The sequence below is a fragment of the Lathyrus oleraceus genome, chromosome 2 (genome assembly GCF_024323335.1).
Source record: "Lathyrus oleraceus cultivar Zhongwan6 chromosome 2, CAAS_Psat_ZW6_1.0, whole genome shotgun sequence".
Taxonomy (NCBI): domain Eukaryota; kingdom Viridiplantae; phylum Streptophyta; class Magnoliopsida; order Fabales; family Fabaceae; genus Lathyrus; species Lathyrus oleraceus.
The window spans coordinates 225,566,898-225,590,931 of NC_066580.1; positions in this window are offsets into that span (position 1 = coordinate 225,566,898).

Here is a 24,034-nt window from a genome sequence, read left to right on the forward strand (position 1 = left end):
TAAGGTCTTTTGTTATCCAAGGGAGAAAACTCAAACCAAAACCACAAATCCACCATGTGAGGATAGCTTCATCATGCTAGTGAGGGGTTAACCCTATAATAAGCATGGAAGACCCATTGTCCATCACTAAGGATATAGGTGAGTATTACATCTACCTCAAGGAGAACTCAAACCTAATAGCTAAAGGTTATGAAAATTTTGATTAAGAAAGTGGTCATTGAAACCACAAAAAAGAGACAATTGAATGAGTTATATTTACCAATGAGAAGTATGTACAAAATATGGTCAAAGTTGACTTAGAAGTTCAATTCAAAATAAGTGTTATGGAAAGAAAGTTTGAAAATCAAAAGCATAAGGCTTAGGTTTCTAATGTTTGAAAACAAGTGTTAAATGTTTGCACAAAAGCTTTGGCTTGGGTTAGAGTGGAGGGAAGAAGAATGGCTAAAGTCCTAATCATACAAGAGATAAGGGATAAGAAACAAGACCACAAATGGAGTTCCACTCTTGAGATCATATTGATGATCCAAGTAGCTCCCATCCTTTGGAATATGCAAGAAAAATAATAGTAAGCTCAAGCAACAATCAAACAAGTCTCTTAAGAGATCTTCAATGCATCTTGTATCTTTCACTTTGGATGATCATGGCAATGGTTCTTCAATTTGAGCTCTCATAGGATTCCCTAACACAAGAGCACACACATTAAAAGTTTTATGAAACAGATCAAGAATGGACAAGAGTGAGTTTAGAGGTTTGGTCCTTCTAATCCATCTTCACATTAAGATCCTTTTACTCCAATTTGCATAGGGAAAGTCCTAGAAAACTAAGTTCATTTGTCCATTTCTTTGTATTTTGGTCCACAACAATCAAAACAAAAGCACAAGCACAATAATATATATACAATTATGTGCTCAAGTGAGCAAAAGGCAAATTGCATTAACATAAACATGTGCTCAAATGAGCAAAGGAAAAAGCAAATGAATAATATGTACAAGAATAGTAAATTGCATAAAAGTTAAAAGCAAAAAGTATATGTTAATTATTAATGGTTAATGTTAGTAGTTAGTGTGCCATAAGGAAAATTTAGCGCTATGTTAAGCAATCGTAATTGGACTTATGTAGAAGTCACAACTATCTGAGGCCGGTCAATAATAATGTAGGCAACAACACAAGTTAGAAGTCTTGATTAGTGAACCAAGTTCCAACAACTTGCCATGCCAAAAAGAGGAAGAGGAATGATCTTGTATTGGTTTAAGTCCTTTGCATGATTTAAGAAGCAATCTATCCTTAATGCAAAGCCATTCACTTGATCATTTGATCAAGATGAATTAGATTTGAATCAAGGAAGATTAAACCTCCCTAATCAATGCTAACTTATCAACCTTTAACTAATTGATCAAAAAGAAAAGAAGAAGAAGAAGAAGAAGAAGAAGAATATGGATAATGGAAATGAAGAAAAATAAAGTGCATCAAATGAAAAGGAATGTACCAATCCATAAATGTTGACCAAAGATAGGGAAGATCAAGGCCAAACCATAAAAATCAGAAATGAGATGAAGATTGGAAGTCAAGAAATAAACAAAATATTTTTGGCATTTTTAATATTTGAAAATAAACTTGAATTAAAATATTAAAGAAAGGTCAAACTTCAAATTCACTTCAAATCAACTTTGAAAAGTCCAAGTGAATTATCCCAAGTTCAACAAGGTCAAACAAAGTTTGACAAAAAATTTCAGCATTTTTAAAAGTCAGAAACTATTTTTAATCAATTAAAGAATGAATAAAAATAACCTAATTGAACTAAAATCTCAAATAAATCTCAAATCAATTAATAAATTGATGAGAATATTTTTCATAGATCCATCATCATTCAAAGAGGTTAGAAAAATATTTTTGTATTTTTTGAATATCAGAAACTATTTAAAATGAATTAAAAATGACCAGAAAAGAAAAAATTATTAAAAAATAGCAAATGATGAAATAAACAATATTAAAAATCATTTTTAGAAACTAGAAATTAAAATAGAGATAATGCAATTGGTCCCATATTTTTTGGACCAATAATAAAAGAGATATGAATTTTTGAAATAAAAGGAAATAAAGAAAATAAAATCAGAAATTGGAAAATATGGAAAATCCACACGCGTTGGATCTAAGCTCATTAATTAAGCTGGATCATCAAACGGCTACGGCATGCGCGCGCACCGAAGTCCTCAGTCAATGCAACCACATGGATATTAAATAAAAGTCATAACAATGGAGCGCTGGGATTAGATCTAGAAAACGCATCGTGTGGCTCACAATTAATCTGGCAATGAGACGGTGGCCAGCGCCACCGTCTTCTCCGGTGAGCTCCGGCGAAGGTCAAAAATCACAGAGGTTCAAATGCTCACTAAAATGGACGATCCAGGCACCATTCGAAAGGTGAAGTGATGTACATCACTTCTATACCACTCACTTTCACTCTAGATTCCTATTAAGAGAGAAATCAGAGATGGAAGTTTGGTGATGTTCAACTGAGCTTGCTCGATTTCAACAATTAAGCACTCAATAATAATTCCTCTATAGAGAGGACTTCAGACAACACAATATCAAGGTCAATGGATCAAAGAATAATGAGATTTGAAGCAAAAACCCGTTGATCAAAACCTTTGGATTATGAAGAATTGAGTCACTTTCCTTGGTTCCTTTTGCAAACAGAAGCTTCAATAGATCAAATGGTGAAGGTCTAGGAACTTTAGATCTGAAAATTCAACCAAATGCAATTGAATTTCAGATATGAGTTTTTGAAGAAAAATGAACTTTGTTCCTTTGGTATGGTTAGGGATTCACTCTTGCAACATTTCAGGCACCTTCAGGTTGGAGAAATGAAGAGCATAGCACATGTATTTATAGCTGGAGAGGGCTGAATGCATGAGTTAACTCGTGTGCATGGCAAATGGATTTTGCATTGCATGGGCTTGTGTGATCATGTGGAAGGCCCAATGAAGACTGAAATGGCTTGCTGAGTTCATGTGAATTGCAAATGGATGTGTACATTAAGTGCAATCAGCTCATGCATGGCAATTGGATTGAATTTCACAAAATGCACTTAATCCTTCATGCCTTCGAAAATGGTGATTCCAAACTCCAAATGCAACCTTATGAGTAATGGTTAGAAAGCTTGTTGCATAAGGAACAAATGATATGTTGATCAAAATTCCAATTGGGCCTTGGAAATTAGTGAAATTTGAGCTTAAAGTGTAGGGTGCAAAACATGCATAAGTGAAGTTTCCAAATTTGGCCAATGTTCAAGCCCTTCTGTCTCAATGATGAAAGCTCCAAATGATAAAACATTCAACATCAAAGTTGTAGATCTTTTCAAGACAATCAATTTGGAATTAAATTTTGCATCATTTGGATTTTTAATGAAGAAGTTATGGGTACTTGAAGTTGGACTTTTTTCCATTTCAATGCACTTGGCCCAAAGTGACTTATAATGTTTTGCATCATTTGGATGTTTTTAAGTAGACCCAATAAGATTTCCAATGCATTTTGTCCCACCTCAAAATCATAAAAAATGAATTAGTTATGTTCTTGTGATGTTGACCCAAAATTAGGGTTTCAGTCAAAATGACCTATAATGTCTTGGAATGGATGATGATCTTCCAAGCTTCAAATCAATTTTTGATGAACATGAAAGTTGTTAAAATTGTCCTTAAGAACATGGTTTCTCTTGGGATCATATCCATTTGATCAACACATAAAAAGTTAGGTCTCAGTGCATTTCAAAATAGACAGATGAATTGACTGATCAACTTCTCAAGTCCACCACTTATATCTTGATGAATTGATGATTGAGGGCACTCAAATAAGTTCAAATATGCATGGAATGATGAATTAAAGAACTTCCCCTGATGGTATTTGACCATGGGCTGAGGTTGCTTCATGAGCAAGGCATTGTTGATGATCAGATGAATTAGGGTTTCCTTGGGAAACAAACCTCAAATCCTTTGACTTGCTTTGATAAAAAATGATGAATTAAGATACTAGGGAGGCATATATGATGGATGAGAGCTTTGGGAACCATTGCCATGCTTGCTTTCATCTTCTCTTGACCTTATAATTGCACAAAGGATCTCCTAGAAGCTTATAGACCTTGTGATTGCTCAAGCTGCAAACAAGAAATGTTAGTGACATATTTGTGCTTTTGGTTAGTAAATAAAATGAGAAAAGAAATGATATACAATTCAAGCATTCTTGGTGATCTCAAACCACGCACAAGAGATCCCCACTCAAAGGGAAGGGAACCAAGATGCTCATGATCCTTGAGGATTTGCAAATGCAATGTTATGATGCCATGAGGGATCTTAGGGCCAAAATTGGGGTCTTACATGTCCCAGAGGATCATGTCCTTAAAAGCCGAAGACATTCATTGGTATTCTCGAATGTATGATGGTGTCAAGCTCATCCTCAATTATGGGGATTTTCCTAATGTACCTTTTCTTGGTACAAAAGGAGAAATCAACTACAACCCGAGGTTAGCATTGCGACAACTTGGATATCCCATGGTGGACAAACCTGATCTCGAAAGTGTAGAAGGTTTTGTTTTGTACGAAGGAGTCGAAGATCCAAAGTTGATCAAGAAGATTGTCAAGGCTTGAGGGTCGATTTGTCCTCAAGAAAGAGAAAATATGGGTAAGAAGAACTGTATCGCCCAGGAAGCCTACACCAGTTGGGTCAAGAGCAGAGTTAGTGAGGTCTTATTGTCGTTCCTGCCCGAACCATCTATGAACCTCCAATCTCTTGAGCTAGAGACCCAGCCAAATTCTGAGTTGGATGAATTGAAGAAGGTCATAAAGACTCTGGAGAAAGAGAATGCCGATCTCAGATCTAAGCTTGCTAAGATCTCATTGGAGAAAGAGACCTTGAAATTCAATCTGAATTAGAAGAGAGACCGAGTTCGTCAAGCCGATGATGAGGTACAGACAGAGGTTTTCAAAAGACTCAAAGTGGGTGACACCCTCAAGGGGACTTATGCCAGTCTGATGACCAAAAAGAAGCAGTTAGCCGAAGCCCAATACCGAGCTGGTAAAGCAGAACTAGAACACATGGAGCAAATGAAAAAACTTCAAAGCCTGCTAGAGGCTTGTAAGAAGGAGTTGAAGGATGAAAGAAGCCGCAACAAACAACTAGAAGTCACCCTTCGCCAGAACCAGTACGAGCTGAACCAGAGGCTAGAAGCGATCCAAAAGCTGAAGGAGCAATCACATGGGAACCCGAAAGACAGCAACATACAGTTGAATAAGCATCCTGGAAACCCCTCCAACCGAGGGAAGACAGTTGTGAACAATATTCCAAGCGAGCCAGATCACGACCCCCCACCTTAAGGGAGTGCGATGTTGGGAAAGTGGGGCGCCTGCCTGTCTCCCAAATTGCAAGCTTACTACGAGAAGTTGCTATCTAATTGTTTCTAGTCACTTGTAATTCATTAGATTGATGTCTGATAGGACTAATGTGATCTTCTTGTAGCCAATGGGCATTTCCTTGATGTATTTGTATTCTGTTTCATTAACATGGAATAAAAGAGTTTCTTGATTATTGGCTTCATAAACTGTCTCTCTTTATTCGCTTCATAATTGCTTGTGTTAAATAAACTCGCGGATTCCTTGGAATTATTACTATACAAAAAAAAGTATAGTAATGTTTTTGCATACATACATGTATCCACGCATATACTTGCCAAAAGCTGTCAAAAAACAAAATGCTTACACTTGCCGTTTTGCTGCAGCAACAACGACAACTCGTCATCCGTACTACACACGTTCCAGTAAATCCAAAATCATGGCCGAATACGAAGTCGACAACGCTGCTGTCCGTGAATCCCTTGCCCAGGTGCAAGGCGAGATGAACTTGTTCAGAGGCAACATGGAGACCATCCTCGAGATCCTCCAATCTCAGAGGAACCCTGCCTCTGCTGCTACCAACGTCACCCGTGCTACTGAGGTGACCATCCCTGATACCACTATTGGCACTACCGTCGACCCTCCGGCGGAAATTGTGGTGCCTAACTCTGGGAACCGTCAGGTGATCCCCATAGACCCTGCTAGGCTCACTGATGCCTATCCACGGGGAATGCCCCCACACCTTGCTGCTAGCCTCGCTAGTGGGGGAGCTTTCTTCCCTCACTCGACTCTTGTTGCTGCTGCTGCTGGAAACGCTGGTTTCCCTTGGGTTCTCCCCACTCTCCAAACTACTCCGGTTAATGCTTCTGATCTGGATGACAACCAAGGTCAGGTCCCTGACGACCTCCCTAACGATGAAGAAGACTATCGAGGCCCGCGCCTCCACTTTCAACTTCCCAGTTAGACTTCTCAAGCTGCGAGCACCGGTCAGGTTCCGACCGTACCTTTTGGCTACCTAGGGGAAAACTCTGTGACCATGATGATGAACCCTGCATCCTAGTATATGCAGACAGGGGAACCTCAGGCCCCCAATGCTCAACCTGGAATACAATAGTTTCAACCTGCTACTGCCGCTCAGACCGTGCCACCGGGTTTCTCCTACCCGCCAATGTGGTTCAACCCGAATATGCATGTACTGAAGGATAATTGCCATCCAAGGCGCAGCGGAATTTAAAAATTTCTCCATTTAGTGATCCTTAAGAATGGGCATGATCAGTGATAGAATCGTTACCTCTTGTGGCGATTCAAACCTTTGGTGCAGATCTCTTGCAACGATCAAAACCTTGGATACAAATCCACGAAGCGATCACGAACGTTGAACGATGACAACGTCTCTACTCAGTCCACACGAACGGATTCCTTCAATCGCAGTGCTAGCTGTTATGAATGAAGGCTTTGAGTGAGAGAGAGAGGGAAACAAAATTCCAAGTCTCTAGTTGAATTTCAGTCTGAGTGGAGTGACAATGCTTCTACCCAAGGGGTTCTATTTATAAAACCAGTTGTGTGGGCTTCAAGCTAAAAAAGCCCACTTAAGTGTATTTTGGCCCAAATCTCATAATATGCCAAAATCACTTAAGTATTTGGTACCTTACCATATTTCGTCTCCCACTTAAGTGCACCGTACCTTACGGTGTTCCTTAGTTACTCTATTTCTCATCAATCCGTCCTTTGTGTGTGACCCTGTAGGTTTTCGCGACGTTGGCAATTATATTAAATCACACATTTAACATAATAAACAGTGAGCGGTATCTAGCAACACATCACTCCTACCCAAGTCACGAAAATGTCATGTGATCTGACAAAACCTCCTGTGATAATAATTATGTGTATAATTACACCTTTGCCCTTATGTCTATATTGAACACAAGGTATAGACCGTGTCATCCTTGTCCAGTTCAATATTGGGCCCATAGACATTTATCCTGTTTCGTCTAGGACACTCATGTCCCTCAGCATGCTTCGTGGAGTACCCATCAACTGTCTTTATGGTTATCCAGTTACGGACAATGTTGGATCAGCAATAAAGCACTCGACTCTACATCTAGGATCCATAGTGGTTTCAGGTCGAAGAGTGGTATACACTATTATCACCATGAGAATAACTTATGACACTTTGCATAACTTTCTATATAGTATTCTCATAGCGGGTCAATCCGGTATAAATATTACTCCTAATATTTATACATATGTTTAAGACTTGATAACTCTTTATTAATCAACCATAATAAAGAAAATGCCTTTTTATTATTAATAAATAATTCGATACAAGTACCAAAAGTATTGGCCTCTAGGGCTTACACCAACATGTACCAATCGCCCCGAAGCCTCTCGACCGGCCAGTCAGGTCGCTCCTCCCGCTGTTGGTCCAGCCAGACTTGCGGATTACCAGCTCTTGGACGACAGAATAAGGGCCATTGAGGGCTTCTCTTCTTTCGGCATAGACGCTCGAGACCTCTGCTTAGTCCCGAATGTGGTGTTGCCCCAAAAGTTCAAGGTGCCCGACCTCCCCAAGTACAAAGGCCTTAGTTGTCCCTGCAGTCATCTCACTATGTACTACAGGAAGATGTCTTCGCATAATGATAACGACAACCTCCTGATTCATTGCTTCGAAGATAGCCTGACTGGGGCTTCCTTGGATTGGTACATGAGCTTGGAACGCTCGAAGATCCGGTAATGGAGGGATCTCTCCACGGCATTCTTGAAACAGTATAAATACAACTTTGATATGGCTCCAACAAGGCTTCAACTGCAGAACCAGTCACAAAGATCTAATGAAACCTTCAAGGAGTATGCTCAACGTTGGCGCGAAATGGCGTCTCGGGTTCGGCCAACACTATCTGACAACGAGTTGGTCGACATCTTCATGGGTACGCTGCAAGGGTTGTATTTTGAAAAGATGATTGGCAGTTCATCAACAAACTTTGCCGACATGGTTACTATTAGGGAACGTGTTGAGAGTGGGCTGAAATCAGGGAAGATAACAGACACGACCATACAGCAGACAATCAATAAGAGGCCGCATGGGGGCTTCGCTAAAAAGAAGGAGGGGGAGGCAAACGCTATAATGGCGAAGGCTCTCCCTCGATATCAAGTTCCGATGGCCCCTATGTCGTACTATCCATATTCGTATGTCGCCGCAACTCAATACCAACAACCGCCTTTTCAGTATCAACCACAGAGAAGCAATCAATAATCAACTCCTACTCAGAAAGATCAGAACCGACAATACAACCGCGACAATAAAGGGCAGAATCATGGGCAGAATAATAGAGGAAACTATGGCAGACGCGCTCAATACGATAAGACCCCAGTACCATATACTGACTTGGTACCATATTTGGTCCATGTGGGGGCCATCGTGCCAAAAGAAATCCCTCAGGCCGTGCCGCCTTACCATTATAAACATAACCCCAACGCCTCATGCGCCTACCACGCCGGTCACGTGGGACATTCCACCGAAGACTATTGGCCGTTAAAAAACAAAATACAAGACTTGATTGATAGGAAAATCTTGACCTTCTCATAGGAAAAGCCGAACGTAAAGACGAACCCCCTACCTAATCATGATGGTCCCATGGTCAGTGTCGTCATTGAAGAAGAATCCGCAGAACCTGTGAAGTGGGTCGATGAGGTGAAAACTCTATTATCCGTTGTATTGAGAAAACTTGAGAAGTTTGGGTTTCTAGAAGGAGTGCATAATGATTGCTCAGTATGCGAGTCTGATCCGGATGGTTGCAAGAATTGAGAGAATGTGTGCAAGAATTGATGAATCAAGGGTTAGTACAGTTCTCCAAGTCCAAAGCAGCAGAAGAGGTGGCAGTGATTGAGCCGATAACAATTGTATATAGGAAGAAGAAGGTTGAAGCTCCTCCCAAGAGGATTCAGCCGATTTATTTCCGTGTTCCAACTCCGTTCCCGTATTAGAATCCCAAGGCAGTGCCTTTGAATTATGAGACCACAACGTACTTGGGAGGGAAAGAAATTTGCATCCCTGATACAAAGATCGTCAACATCGCTGGAGCGGGAGGCATGACTCGAAGTGGCCGTGTATTCGCTCCCAAATATACTCCTAGGGTGTCTCCAGCACCCACAATTGTCTCGCCCAAAGAAAAGGTAACTCCTATGCCGACTCCGCAGGCAGGGACAACTGTATTCACCATTTCGACCGTGATGACTGCTCCGGTATTGACAAAAGTTATTGACAATGATAAAGCCGCAGAAGCCGAAACGTCCAAAGGTAAAGGGCCAGTGGTTGAGAAAGAACAGTCTAATGGTCACAAGAAGAGTATCACCTTTGAGGAAAGTCAGGAATTCCTCAAACTGATAAAAAAGAGTGACTTCAAGATTGTTGAACAGTTGAGCCAAATGCCTTCCAAGATATCAATTTTGTCTTTGCTGTTGAGTTCTGAGGCTCACCGCAAAGCATTACTGAAAGTCCTAAATACCGCTCACGTGATGCAAGATATCACAGTCGATCAATTTGACAATGTGGTTGCCAACATCACCGCCAGTTGGTATCTGGGATTTCATGAAGCAGACTTGCCTCCTGAGGGAAAGGCCCACAACAAAGCACTACATATTTTGGTCACGTGTAATGACTCTCTCTTATAACGAGTCCTTGTCGATATTGGATCCTCGCTTAATGTACTGCCAAAATCTACATTAAGCCAGTTACAGTTCAAGGGGCCTGAAATGAGAACCAGTGCATTGATCGTTAGAGCTTTCGACGATTCCCGAAGGCAGGTAATTGGGGAGGTTGATTTGCCTATCTGTGTTGGAACACACCAGTTCGATATCACTTTCCAAGTCATGGATATCAACCCAGCCTACAGTTGTTTGTTGGGCCGACGATGGATTCATGCCGGTGGGGCAGTCACCTCTACGTTGCACTAGAAGCTAAAATATTTGATAGATGACAAACTGGTAATTGTGTGTAGGGAAGAAGATTTGTTGTTCAGTGAACTCTCCTCCTTCAGATATGTTGAAAAAGATGAGGGGATCGTTGAGGTTCCGCTCCACTATCTAGAATTTGAAGATGTCAGTTCCGCCTCCTCCAACAACAATCAATCATCCGCTACCATCACATCCTCAGCGAAGAGTGCCAAGCAGACATTGGAGAAAGGCACACTTCCCGGTTGGGGCAAGGTCGTCAATGTGGCAGAAAAGTGCGACAGGTTTGGTATTGGTTATCACCCAGCAACACGCAAGGTGAGTCCAAAGAAAAAGCAATTCAACCCGGTCAAGTTCAACAGCGCCGGCTATCAAAGTGAGCATACCGTGACGGTTATTGGAGAGTCCAATGGTAACATGCCAGGGGCACCCAGCCTCATCCGCAAATGTCCTCTAGGATTCAAGCTTCCCAATTGGACGACCACCATGATCCCTATGGTGTACTCGGAAAAAACCAAATGCATTTTATTTTCTCCGTCCCTCGTCCCTGCCCGAGACGAGATGATAGCTTGTAAGGGCCCCCATGTTTAAAAGTATTATGTGAATAAATAAAAGTACTTTTTGCATGCAAAACTCATGTTCCTTTTCTTTTAGTTATTTTCCGTTTTCACTAAAAACCAACGAAATGGCAAAAGTTTTCTTTTCTTTTTTCCACTTTTTCTCAAAAAAAAGAAGAAGCATACTAAAATAAGCTCATCATATGCAGAGAAAATAAAACCATTTATTACGACAAGGCTAAAATCAACTGTGAATCTGGACTTCCAATCAACCAAGCTGAAGACGACAGTGAGGAAGATTGTGAATTACCAGCTGAACTAGCACGACTCCTTGAGCACGAAGAGAAAGAGATTCAGCCGTACAAAGAACCAGTGGATGTTATTAACTTGGGTTCTGAAACTGACAAAAAAGCGGTAAAAGTTGGGGCATCTCTTGCCAAGCATGTGCACTCCGAGTTGGTAGATTTGTTATGTGAATATGTGGACGTCTTCGCTTGGTCGTATTAAGATATGCCAGGATTAGACACTAGCATTGTTGAACATCACCTACCGCCCAAGCCCGAATGCCCTCCAGTCAAGCAGAAGCTCAGAAGGACCAGACCTGATATGGCGCTCAAGATCAAGGAAGAGGTTAAAAAGAAGCTAGATGTTGGCTTCTTAGCCATTTCTGAGTATCCGCAATGGGTTTCTAATATCGTTCCAGTTCCTAAGAAAGATGGAAAGGTCAGAATGTGTGTGGACTATAGAGACCTCAATAGAGCCAGCCCAAAAGATGACTTCCCTTTGCCTCATATTGATGTTTTGGTCGACAACACAACTTAATTCTCCGTCTTTTCTTTCATGGATGGGTTCTCTAGGTATAATCAGATAAAGATGTCACCAGACGATATGGAGAAGAAAACCTTTATCACACCTTAGGGAACTTATCAATGCACCATGGTAACACTCTTTCACGAAATGATTCATGAAGAGATCGAGGTTTATGTGGACGACATAATTGCCAAATCCAGAACTTTGGAAGATCACTTGGTAAATCTGAGAAACTTGTTTGTCAGACTCCGAAAGTTTAAACTGCGTCTGAATCTGGCTAAATGTACTTTTGGGGTCCGATCAGATAAACTTTTGGGTTTCATAGTCAGTTAGAAGGGTATTGAGGTTGATCCCGACAAAGTTCAAGCCATCCAAGATATGCCAGCTCCCCGAACAGAAAAAGAAGTCTGAGGCTTCCTTGGGCAACTTAATTACATCTCCAGATTCATATCACACCTAACAGCTACCTACGAACCGATTTTCAAATTGCTGAGAAAGAACCAATCGATTGTGTGGAACGACGATTGCCAAGGGGAATTCGATAAAATAAAAAAATACTTACAAGAACCACCAATCCTGGTACCACCGATTCCGGGTAGGCCGCTTATTATGTATCTCACAGTGTTGGATGAATCCATGGGGTGCGTTTTTGGTCAACACGACGACACAGACAAGAAAGAACATGTTATCTACTATCTCAGCAAGAAATTCACTGAATGTGAGACCCGATACTCACTTTTAGAGAAGACTTGTTGTGCCTTGACTTGGGTTGCTCGACGCCTGAGACAATATATGATTTGTCACACTACTTTATTGATATCCAAGATGCATCCAATAAAGTATATATTTGAAAAGCCTGTTGTTACTAGTAGAGTTGCCCGGTGGCAAATGCTGCTAACCGAGTATGATATACAGTACGTGACCCAAAATGTAATAAAAGGGAGTGTCTTGTCTGACTATCTCGCTCACTTTCCTGTCGAAGGTTACCAACCGTTAAAGTTTGACTTTCCAGATGAAGACATCATGTTTATCAGAGATTTTACTATGCCATGCTTCGAGGTAAGCCCTGAGGAAGGCCCCGAACCAGGATCGCGATGGACGCTCGTGTTCGATGGTGCTTCCAATGCCCGAGGTCATGGCATAGGTGTTGTTATCACTTCTCCAACTAGTTTCCACATCCCCTTCACTGCTAGGTTATGTTTTGACTGCACCAACAACATGGCAGAATATGAAGCATATATCTACGGTTTAGAGGCGGCAATCGACTTGAGAATCAAAATCCTTGAGGTATTCGATGATTCAGCTCTAGTAATCAGTCAGGTGAAAGGCGATTGGGAGACCCGGGATAGCAAGTTGATACCCTACAAAGAGAACATCAGAAAATTGATACCCTATTTTAATGAAATCTCCTTTCATCATATTTCTAGGGAAGAAAATCAGTTATCAGATGCTCTGGCCAGGCTAGCATCTATGTTCAAAGTCATATGGAAGAATAAGGCACCATCCATCCAGATTGACCACTTAGATGAACCAACACATTGTCTAGCAATTGAGGCCGATCCTGACGATAAGCCTTGGTTCTACGACATAAAGACATTTCTGGAGAAACAACAATATCTCGAGGGTATATCCATTACCGACAAGAAAGCTCTAAGAAGACTCTCTTCTAAGTTTTTCCTAAACGGCGATGTACTATACAAGAGGAATTATGATTCCATACTGCTCAGATGCATGGATAGACACGAAGCTAGTACAATCATAAGGTCCATACACGAAGGCTGCAAGGGTGTGCATGCGAAGGGTCTTGCTATGGCCAAGAAGATTCTCCAGGTTGGTTATTATTGGACGACAATGGAGGTTGATTTCTACAACTTTGTGAAAAGATGCCATAAGTTCCAGATATATGGTGATAAGATCTTTGTACCAACAACTCCGTTGAATGTTCTAACTTCTCCATGGCCCTTTTCTATGTGGGGCATCGATATGATTGGGATGATAGAACCCAAAGCTTCCAATGGACATCGATTCATCCTAGTCGCTATTGATTACTTCACGAAGTGGGTCGAGGCTGCTTCATATGCTAATGCCACTCGACAAGTGGTTACCCAGTTTATCAAGAAAGAGATAATCTGCCGCTATTGGATACCTAGCAAGATCATCACTGACAACGCCAATAACCTCAACAACACTACGATGAGGGAGTTGTGTGAAGAATTTAAGATCGAGCACCACAACTCTTCACCATACCGGCCCAAGATGAATGGCGCCGTAGAAGCAACAAACAAGAATATCAAGAGAATTATCCAGAAGATGGTCAAGACGTATAAAGACTGACATGAGATGTTACCTTTCGCTCTGCATGGTTACCGAACTTCAGTCCGCAAATCCACTAGGGCAACTCCGTAGTCTCTGGTTTATGGAATGGAGGTCGTCCTACTGATCGAAGTCGAGATTCCTTCACTCAGGGTCATCATGGAAGCAGATCTTGATGAATCTGAATGGGTTCAATCTCGGTATGACCAGCTGAATCTAATTGAAGAGAAGCGTTTGACGGCCGTCTATCATAATCAGTTATACCGAAGACGTCTCAAGCAAGCTTTTGATAATAAGGTTCTTCCTCAGGCGTACCACGTTGGAGACCTCATGCTCAAGAGATATTCTTCCATTCACTCGGACCCGCGAGGCAAATGGACTCCCAACTATGAGGGACCTTTCGTAGTCAAAAAGGCCTTCTCAGGTGGGTCTCTAATCCTCACAACAATGGATGGGGAAGATTTACCCTCGCCAGTGAATGCAGACATAGTTGTTAATACCTTAGGATTGGCATTAATTTTGTAAAACAAATAATGTAATCATCTCTGTTGTTTTAATATGTTGGGTTGAAGAAGTTCAACATCTGGACCAACATGTCATGTACGATGTCACGACATCATGACTGTGACATCGTACGTGTGTAGAAAACTGAATTAGCTAATTCAAGTTTAAATTCTGGGATTAGTGAGGATATTTGGTGAATATCCTAACTTCCTTGTGGAGGTCTTAAAGACTCAATCAGAATACACAGTTTCTAAATATGGAGATATATATGGAGATGTTTTAGGAACTAAAAGATTGAAGACGTTGATTGTAGCATAAGTTTTCTGCTGACTTTGTAACAGCATAGAAGAAGTTTGCTGCGATTTCTGAAGGCCCAAATCCAGTTGGGTGCTTAGGTTATAAATAGCATATTTTAACCTAGGTTTGAAAAGCCTCAAACAATGAAAAATTAGGGGTGTGTGTGAGGTAAACCTCCCAACCTGTGGGAAGGTTACCATGTGTTTCTCAGTGCTCAAAGCTGAGATTATTTGTAACTCAAAGCCTGTAGGTAAGAGGAGTTATGGTCTTGAACGAAGTTGTGAAGCAAGTTCAATTTGTTTATCATTACTTTGAAATTGTAGTGATAGGAATGCAAACTGGTGGTTTCTATCTAGGAGTTCCTAGGTATAGATTTCATTGGGTAGGGATTAAGTGAATAGTTGTAAGCGGGGGAGTTTAACTCTGAATTAATACTACTGATAGTGGATCTTCTTCCTGGCTTGGTATGCCCCCAGAGTAGGTGATGTTGCACCGAACTGGGTTAACAATTTCCTGTGTTTATTTTTCCTTCTGCACGTTATAATCCTGTCTGTCATAACTCAACATGTATTGCAGTCTGTTTGTCAAGAGAATAACAAACCTGGTACATAGCATACTGTTTGAATGTCAATCAGAATGTTTTGACATTCATCATTGACAGCATATACTGAATAATAGGCAGGTTGGTTTTTCTGCTTCAGTTCAGTATTTATTTCAGTCTGTTCTTCAGGAGGATAACAGACCTTGGCATAAGGCTCATTGTGAAAATGTCAAACTGGATGTCTTGACATTTATTACTGTAAGCTGATACTGAAGTATGGACTGGTTGGTCTTTTACAGTACAACATTTAGCACAGTCTGTATTCAGGAACATAACAGACTTAGCATGTGGTATATGTTCTGGTCGTCAAACTGAATGTTGTGACATTCATTCCTGACAGCACATGCTAAATTGTAGGATGGTTAGTTTTTTTGTTTCAGTATTTTTCTCAAGCTATTCTTCAGGAAACCAACAGCTGAGCTAAAATCCAGGAAATTAACAACTGAGCTACAATTAATGAACCTAACAAATAGCCTATTTGTTAGCACCCTAATATGTGGAAATTAGGTTAACTTGCTTAACCTTTATTTTAGGAAACACAAGTACAAGGCTAGCAAACTATAATACTGTAACAGGTGATGTTCAAATTACTATTGAGACATCATGCTGATAACTGTGCAGGCTCAATAGAAGTTAGTGCTATGTTTGATCTCTGCTGAGTCTTTGTACCAGATGGACATAACTAGGTGTTCTTCCATTCTATGGTAATGTAGTAGCAGATGTCGTGACATCTGTGAATGTGTGCACATTAGTACCAGGTGTTAATTATATAGCTATCTTGCTGTATTAGTAACAATGTTGGATCAGATGTTCTGTTTCTAACTACCCCAGAATTTCAATTGGTATCAGAGCAGACATCCTGTTCTGTTTCTGGATGAGATCCATGGGTGATACTTATTGGTATCTTGCAAGGAGTTATGTTAGTACTAATGTTGGAACCTTTGGAAGGTTCTGTGATTCCCCTGAATGGTCCCTTGAAGTAGGTGGTTGGACTATTCATGACAGGAACTGTGTATCTGTCTCTGGAGGTTGGCAATTGGCCTTTGTGAGGAACAACTGTGCTATTATTGAAACATATTCAAACTTGGTATGTTCTTGGAGGCAGATCTGGTGAAGTGTGTGGTCATAAGTTGAGTTGTAGTATGATTTCCGCTGCATAATACCTGGCAAAACTCAAACTCTGATGAAGTTTCCCCTCATGTGGATGAAAGGCTGCTGTATTCAAGATTTCATCGTAATCTACTGAAGATGTCAAAGATACTTGAGTCTCCTCAAGTCCACTCATCATGGTAAGAATCACCTGATCACTGATTCCTTTACTCTCTTGGGTAGTGCATATGAAGACCTTGAAGACTTTCAAGGAGGGTTTGTTCCAAGGAGGTTGAACTAATGTTCTATGTGATGTTAGAACATGTTGTTCAACAAGTATGCACCTACTGGTTGAAGAGCAGATGTTTTAGGTGTCAAACAAAGGGATACTTTTGTTTGGAACCTACTCCTGACCTGGAAGAGGAGACATCTGTGTGTGCTAAGGTGACAAGGGTAGGGTCAACTGTGTGTATGCTCAAGAAGGTCACTTTTAGAAGTCTGATCTCTAGAAGTGGAGCTGGTTGAGATGTGACATTGTGCAATTCCTACTGTTTGTCTTAGTCCTGTAGATTGATCAGGGTTGGATAAGTTGTTCCCTGAAGTACTATGGTGTGTTGGAAGACAAGTCCCCTGGATGTTAGAAGTCAATAATGGGGTAACCTGACTACTATTTCATTTAAGAGGATTGGGACCATGAATCTTGTTATTCAAACACCACGCTCAGAAGAGGCAATTCTTTTAAGGAGTGAGAATATGAAGATTCAGAGGTTGATTGAGGTAGTATGCTCTAGCAATGCATATCTACTATTGACTGGTGTTGTTTTCTTTCACTAGTACTGATGATCAGCTGGAGTCTGATTGGTGTGTTAGTTGCCGCTGGTAGGGATGGTGTATGTCATGTTGAGACATGTGTGTACAATGCATGGATATTGGTGTGAAGTTTCCATGATTGTTAATTTAAGGGGGAGTTTTTGTTAACCGCCTCACGTTTGGTCAGCCTAGGGTCTGGTTGGCGGTTGAACTATGTCACATGGGTTCTGGTTGTTGTGTGACACGTTTGCAAGGAAGGATTCATCTCTCTCATTCCTAAGGGTGAATCTAATCTGGAAAGATTCTCAAAACGGTTGAGGTGCTTGCAAGCAGAAGATGTTGACACATGAAGAGTATTTTCAAAGTATTCTTATGGTGGAAGTATCTGAAAGGATAATTGGGAAAGGATTTAAGATCAATGCCAACTTGTGCCAAGTACAAGTATTTAATTGATTATCCTTGGAGCTCAAGATAACTGATGTTCTTAAAGATGGTGGAACATCTCTTCCTCAAGACCCTGTGCAGAATCACAGGAAGGATAGTACATTAGTTTATGATCTATCACTTTGGTGGCAGCAAAAGCATATGATCTCTGAAAAGGTTTCCTGGCAAGAAACATGTTCATCCTTGGTGTGTACAAGAAGAAGAAGACATCATAGTCTTGATGGTGGTTACTTGGATCAGTTTATTTCTGATCTAGGTAAGGAAGTGCATTGGCTAATGCACACTGTGGAGTTAAGAACAAGTGGCAGCATTCTTGACATCACGGGAACAACCTTACTTTAGGAAGTGGAATCCTTGGTATAGCTGAAGGGTTAGTCTCTAACTGGTCCTTCTGAAGACTCATGCATCAGAGTGTCTGATGTCTTTGGAGAAGAAGCAGGGATTCATCAAGGTGTGAGCTTGGATGACTTAACTACAAACCTGCAGGATGGAGGTTGTTTACTCAAACTTGGTTCCACAATCAAGTCTATGAGAGCGTTAAACTCTTGTTCTGTGTAGGGAGGAAGTTCTTTTAAGTGGAAGAAGAAGAAGCTGAATTCAACAGCTAGATGTTAAAACACAATGTTGTGACATTTGGTTCAACATCAGAATCTCAGTTGGTGAAGTGGCACACCAACTTAAGATAGAAGGGACTACAGAGTTGTAGATTGGGTACTTCAAAAATATCATTCTCATTGCAGTTCCTTGGAGTTGCTGGATGGAGAAGATGTTACATGTCTTAGAGAATCTAAGTTTTGTTTAACATGTAGCTTGAAGTTCAAGTCTCACTTGAAAGGTCAGAATATCTTTGTGAGAAGTCTGATAAACTTGGAGAGGTCAAAAAGTGGAATTTGACTTTTTCATATGAGGATTCATGAAGGAGGTAATCAACCAGTGGCAGTTGGTCTGTCTCAGAAGTGAGTTCGAAGAATCAAGATAATCAACATATGGCAGCTGATTACACTTGAGGAAAGTCTGAGACAAATTACTTTTGAGCAGAAAAGTAGTAAGTTGAAGACAAAAGGAGGTGGTTTCTATTCATCTCTTGGAGCTTGTGGCAGGAGTTCTGAGCTATCTGTGGAAGATTATCTCTTGTAATGGGATGAGAATGTATATATCCCAATTTATGTCTGGGTTCTTTTGGATCAAGCTGGTGACTCAGTGATATCTGAAGATTATAAGATGGTGTTCTTTGTTATGTGGTGAAGGATGTCCTAACTAATGTTAGAACATTTTGTGAAATGACTTTCTGTTCTGGTTAGAAGAGAGATTCACACAGAGTGTGGATGTGTTTATCCAAGAAGGTTGAACAGAGGGAGTGCTCTTGAAGACATGAAGATGCGTCTTATGTTTTCCATTCATCAAGTGGTCTAAGTCCTCTTTGAAGCAGGAAGTATGGGAAGGTCCAACTTTGGGGTGTTGGATATGGTCATGTGTTACCTCCAGGTTTCAAGAGGAGAGTTGGTTTTTCATGACAGGGGGAGTTCTGTCTTTGCGCTGCAAGTAATCATCAAACTTGTGGTCTATGTGTCCTCAGATAACAAGGTATGGACCCTTGTTGGTTATTGGGATGATGTGGTGTGTGTCAAGGCTGAGTGAGCAGAAGAATGTCTGACCGAATGTCATGACATTGCCTTGGACAATATTATTAGTTCCTTCTGAAACGTGCAGTCATAAGGAAATATGGGTGTGGTGTAGTAGAATAAGCCCGAGTGTTACAGTTGTGTGGTACAGGGGGAGTAACCACCTACTGGTGTGTGTGATTTTGGCTTTAGTGGTGCCAGCTGTCAAACTACTACTGGAGGTACGAAAGTAGTCTTAGGAAGAATACATGAAGAATACAGGCAAAAGTCGTGTTGAATGTTAAGACATCGCGTGCAACGTGTCTGACTGCATACATGGAATAATCTCCATGCACTGGAACTGTTATGTCGGAAAAGAAACAGTCAAGAGCTATAAAAGGTATTCAAAGATAGTCTGAGATTTTATTGGTGATTCTCTGACTGTTTCTCAGCAAATATTAATGAATCTTGACCAAGCATTTATTCCTACCGTTAATTCCTAAGCACGGGATGGACTATTTAAAGGATGTATCAGCACTCCTCTTCTCACAAGAGAGACATTACATTCCCTCTAAACCATGGGGTATGTTAAGGTTTGGGCAAACTGCGTCTGGATCTGGTTTTGTGAAGGGTTCATTTATAAATGTTTAGCTAAAAAGGGGGAGAGAAACATAGTCCTGAGAATGTACCAGAAGCAAGAAAAATGTGGTAGCAAGCAAAAGTTGGCTTCAGGCACAAAAGTCACTAATTGGGTATATCACTTGTGTCTTGTGATCTAAGTTAAGAGGACAATTGTGTCTTGTGATCTGAGTTACATTATCTATGTACTCAGCATTACATAATCTTCAGGAAGCTCTACTGTTGAGGGGAAGGGTTTTGATGCAACTGATTCTTGTACATCTACTTCCTCATGTACACCAACTTTGGTGTTTGTGGTGGTGGAGATAATGACAGAGAGGAAGTGCATACCCAAACTGGGATGTAGTGTCTAGTGTAATGGTTATTTGTTTTAGCTAAAATTTGCCAAAGGGGGAGATTGTTAATACCTTAGGATTGGCATTAATTTTGTAAAACAAATAATGTAATCACCTATGTTGTTTTAATATGTTGGGTTGAAGAAGTTCAACATCTGGACCAACATGTCATGTACGATGTCACGACATCATGACTGTGACATCGTACGTGTGTAGAAAACTGAATTAGCTAATTCAGGTTTAAATTCTGGGATTAGTGAGGATATTTGGTGAATATCGTAACTTCCTTGTGGAGGTCTTAAAGACTCAATCAAAATATACAGTTTCTAAATATGGAGATATATATGGAGATATTTTAAGAACTAAAAGATTGAAGACCTTGATTGTAGCAGAAGTTTTCTGCTGACTTTGTAACAGCAAAGAAGAAGTTTGCTGCGATTTTTGAAGGCCCAAATCCAGTTGGGTGCTTAGGTTATAAATAGCATATTGTAACCTAGGTTTGAAAAGCCTCAAACAATGAAAAATTAGGGGTGTGTGTGAGGTAAACCTCCCAACCTGTGGGAAGGTTACCATGTGTTTCTCAGTGCTCAAAGCTGAGATTATTTGTAACTCAAAGCCTGTAGGTAAGAGGAGTTATGTTCTTGAACGAAGTTGTGAAGCAAGTTCAATTTGTTTAGCATTACTTTGAAATTGTAGTGATAGGAATGGAAACTGGTGGTTTCTATCTAGGAGTTCCTAGGTATAGATTTCATTGGATAGGGATTAAGTGAAGAGTTGTAAACGGGGGAGTTTAACTCTGAATTAATACTACTGATAGTGGATCTTCTTCCTGGCTTGGTATGCCCCCCGAGTAGGTGATGTTGCACCGAACTGGGTTAACAATTTCCTGTGTTTGTTTTTTCTTCTGCACGTTATAATCCTGTCTGTTATAACTCAGCACGTATTCTAGTCTGTTTATCAAGAGAATAATAGACCTGGTACATAGCATATTGTTTGAATGTCAATCAGAATGTTTTGACATTCATCATTGACAGCATATACTGAATAATAGGCAGGTTGGTTTTTCTGCTTCAGTTCAGTATTTATTTCAGTCTGTTCTTCAGGAGGATAACAGACCATGGCATAAGGCTCATTGTGAAAATGTGAAACTGGATGTCTTGACATTTGTTACTGTAAGCTGATACTGAAGTATGGACTGGTTGGTTTTTTACAGTACAACATTTAGCACAGTCTGTATTCATTAACATAACAGACTTAGCATGTGGTATATGTTCTGGTCGTCAAACTTAATGTTGTGACATTCATTGCTGACAGCACATGCTAAATTGTAGGATGATTAGTTTTTCTGTTTCAGTATTTTTCTCAGGCTATTCTTCAGGAATCCAACAGCTGAGCTAAAATCCAGGAAACTAACAACTGAGCTACAATTAATGAACCTAACAAATAGCCTATTTGTTAGCACCCTAATATGTGGAAATTAGGTTAACTTGCTTAACCTTTATTTTAGGAAACACAAGTACAAGGCCAGCAAACTGTAATACTATAACAGGTGATGTTCAAATTACTATTGAGACATCATGCTGATAACTGTGCAGGCTCAACAGAAGTTAGTGCTATGTTTGATCTCTGCTGAGTCTTTGTACCAGATGGACAGAACTGGGTGTTCTTCCATTCTATGGTAATGTAGTAGCAGATGTCGTGACATCTGTGAATGTGTGCACATTAGTACCAGGTGTTAATTATATAGCTATCTTGCTGTATTAGTAACAATGTTGGATCAGATGTCATGACTTGGAGTAGAACATCTAAACTCTGACTACACCAGAATTTCAATAGTCAAAAAATATTATGCTAAAAAGAAATGATGAAAACCGGCTAGATTAACCTCCGCGAGGTGAATCTAGGCAAAAATGGCTATTCCGATGGTACAAAAAATTATATGTCCATGCAAAAGTTAGGGAACACATATTAAGCTCGCTAAGCTGAAAATCTGAAAGGGGGGCTTATGCAAAAAGGAACATCCCGGTGGACAAAAAGAATTGAAAGATCCAGGAAAAAGTTTGGGATAAAGGCATTGACTATGATCCTTGAGTCTACACGCTACAAGCTAGATATCAGAAGGCCAAGGATCGATCCAATCACTGTCAGCTGAAGCAAGGTCTTGGGACTCAGATTATATGGTAGATTAAGGCCAATGTTGTAATCAATGGACAAAATCATACAAAAATATTTCCCATTGCCATTTCAATTATTTTTCAATTTTTTGCAACATCCTTATTAAGGGAGTTTGCATCCTTGTACTCATAATATGTACAAATTCTACATCAATAAAATTCAGTTTATTCCATCAAACGTGTTTGTTCTATGTTTTGTATACAAAATAACTGGCTTGTCATACTCACATAATGCTTTAAAATTCTGGGGAATAATAAAAAGCTACATTAAAGAGAAATAATTTGCATTCCCGTTGAAATCCGATAAACCTGATAGGTGATTGGTGACTCAACAGTGGTGTTACTTGGATACCTGTGACATTCAATTGACTGGGGCACCATGGGGACTCCAACCTTTCAGTGTTCCTTAACAGGCAGGGATTCCGTGATGGCAGCATTGGCACCGATTAAAACTTCTTGGTGACCAGGCTCTAAATTCTCGCTGACGAGTCGAGGTTCACATCATAATAAAGACTCATCCCTACATACGACAAGCAAGAAAAAACATGCATCATAATAAATCATAAGCATACCTCATGCACTGCATAAAACATATCCTCCACACTGGTAATAAATCCAATCATTTGGTTCGACGAATTTCAGGCACATAGGTATTTAATCCTCTTCTACCTTGAATACCCGAAAAGCTTCCGCTACTCCTGTATTTAGGTCCAAGAAGATTAAATAGGGGCAACTGTTGTACCCCTAAATTTGCCCTCCCCTTTCTCACCTATGTATCTAATCACTTGATCAGGAGATGACTTGCATACATCCATAACTCATCCACATGCATCATTCCTCATGGATTCAAAAGAAACTTGGGCCCATAAAGCTAGGGCTCACACAGATATCAAAGTCCAAAGGCATAGGTTGATCACATCATCAGCATAAGGAATGTGAAACCCTAAGGAGGGTAGTGAAGGTTTGATTTCAACAAAGGTGTGGCCAATCCTCTAGGGTCTTCAAAGCCCTAATTACTCAAGACATGATCTCATGAAGCTTCCCTAGGCCTTGTGTAAGAGGACTGATGATTGGAACTTATGACTTAATTCAAGAGACTTGCTTGAGGGGTAAACCTCAGGAAGACACTAATCTGGGAGAGGATGGATCAGATAAACTTGGTGTCCTAATTGTGCATTCATGACCCTTCAACCCTTTGTCAGTTTTGCTTGGCCTAACCCTTCTTGGGGCATGTTTTGGTCCCAAGTCCTTGATTCTATCCATATGGTTAAGGATATGCCTTTGGTCCTGGTCATCTGGATATCCAAATTCCTTGTGCTTCAAGCCATCTTGTTGGTCATGCCATTGGTACATGGACACTAGGCCAAAAACCCTAATCTTATGGTCTCACTTGATGACTTTGTTCATGTACATTATCAGTCAAGTTATTTTTCAAAAGTCCAAGTCATAAAACAAAACAATTTAGGAAGCCAACTTCAAACCATTTGGTAATCCATTTCAATCCATTTTATGTCACTTTAAACCATTAC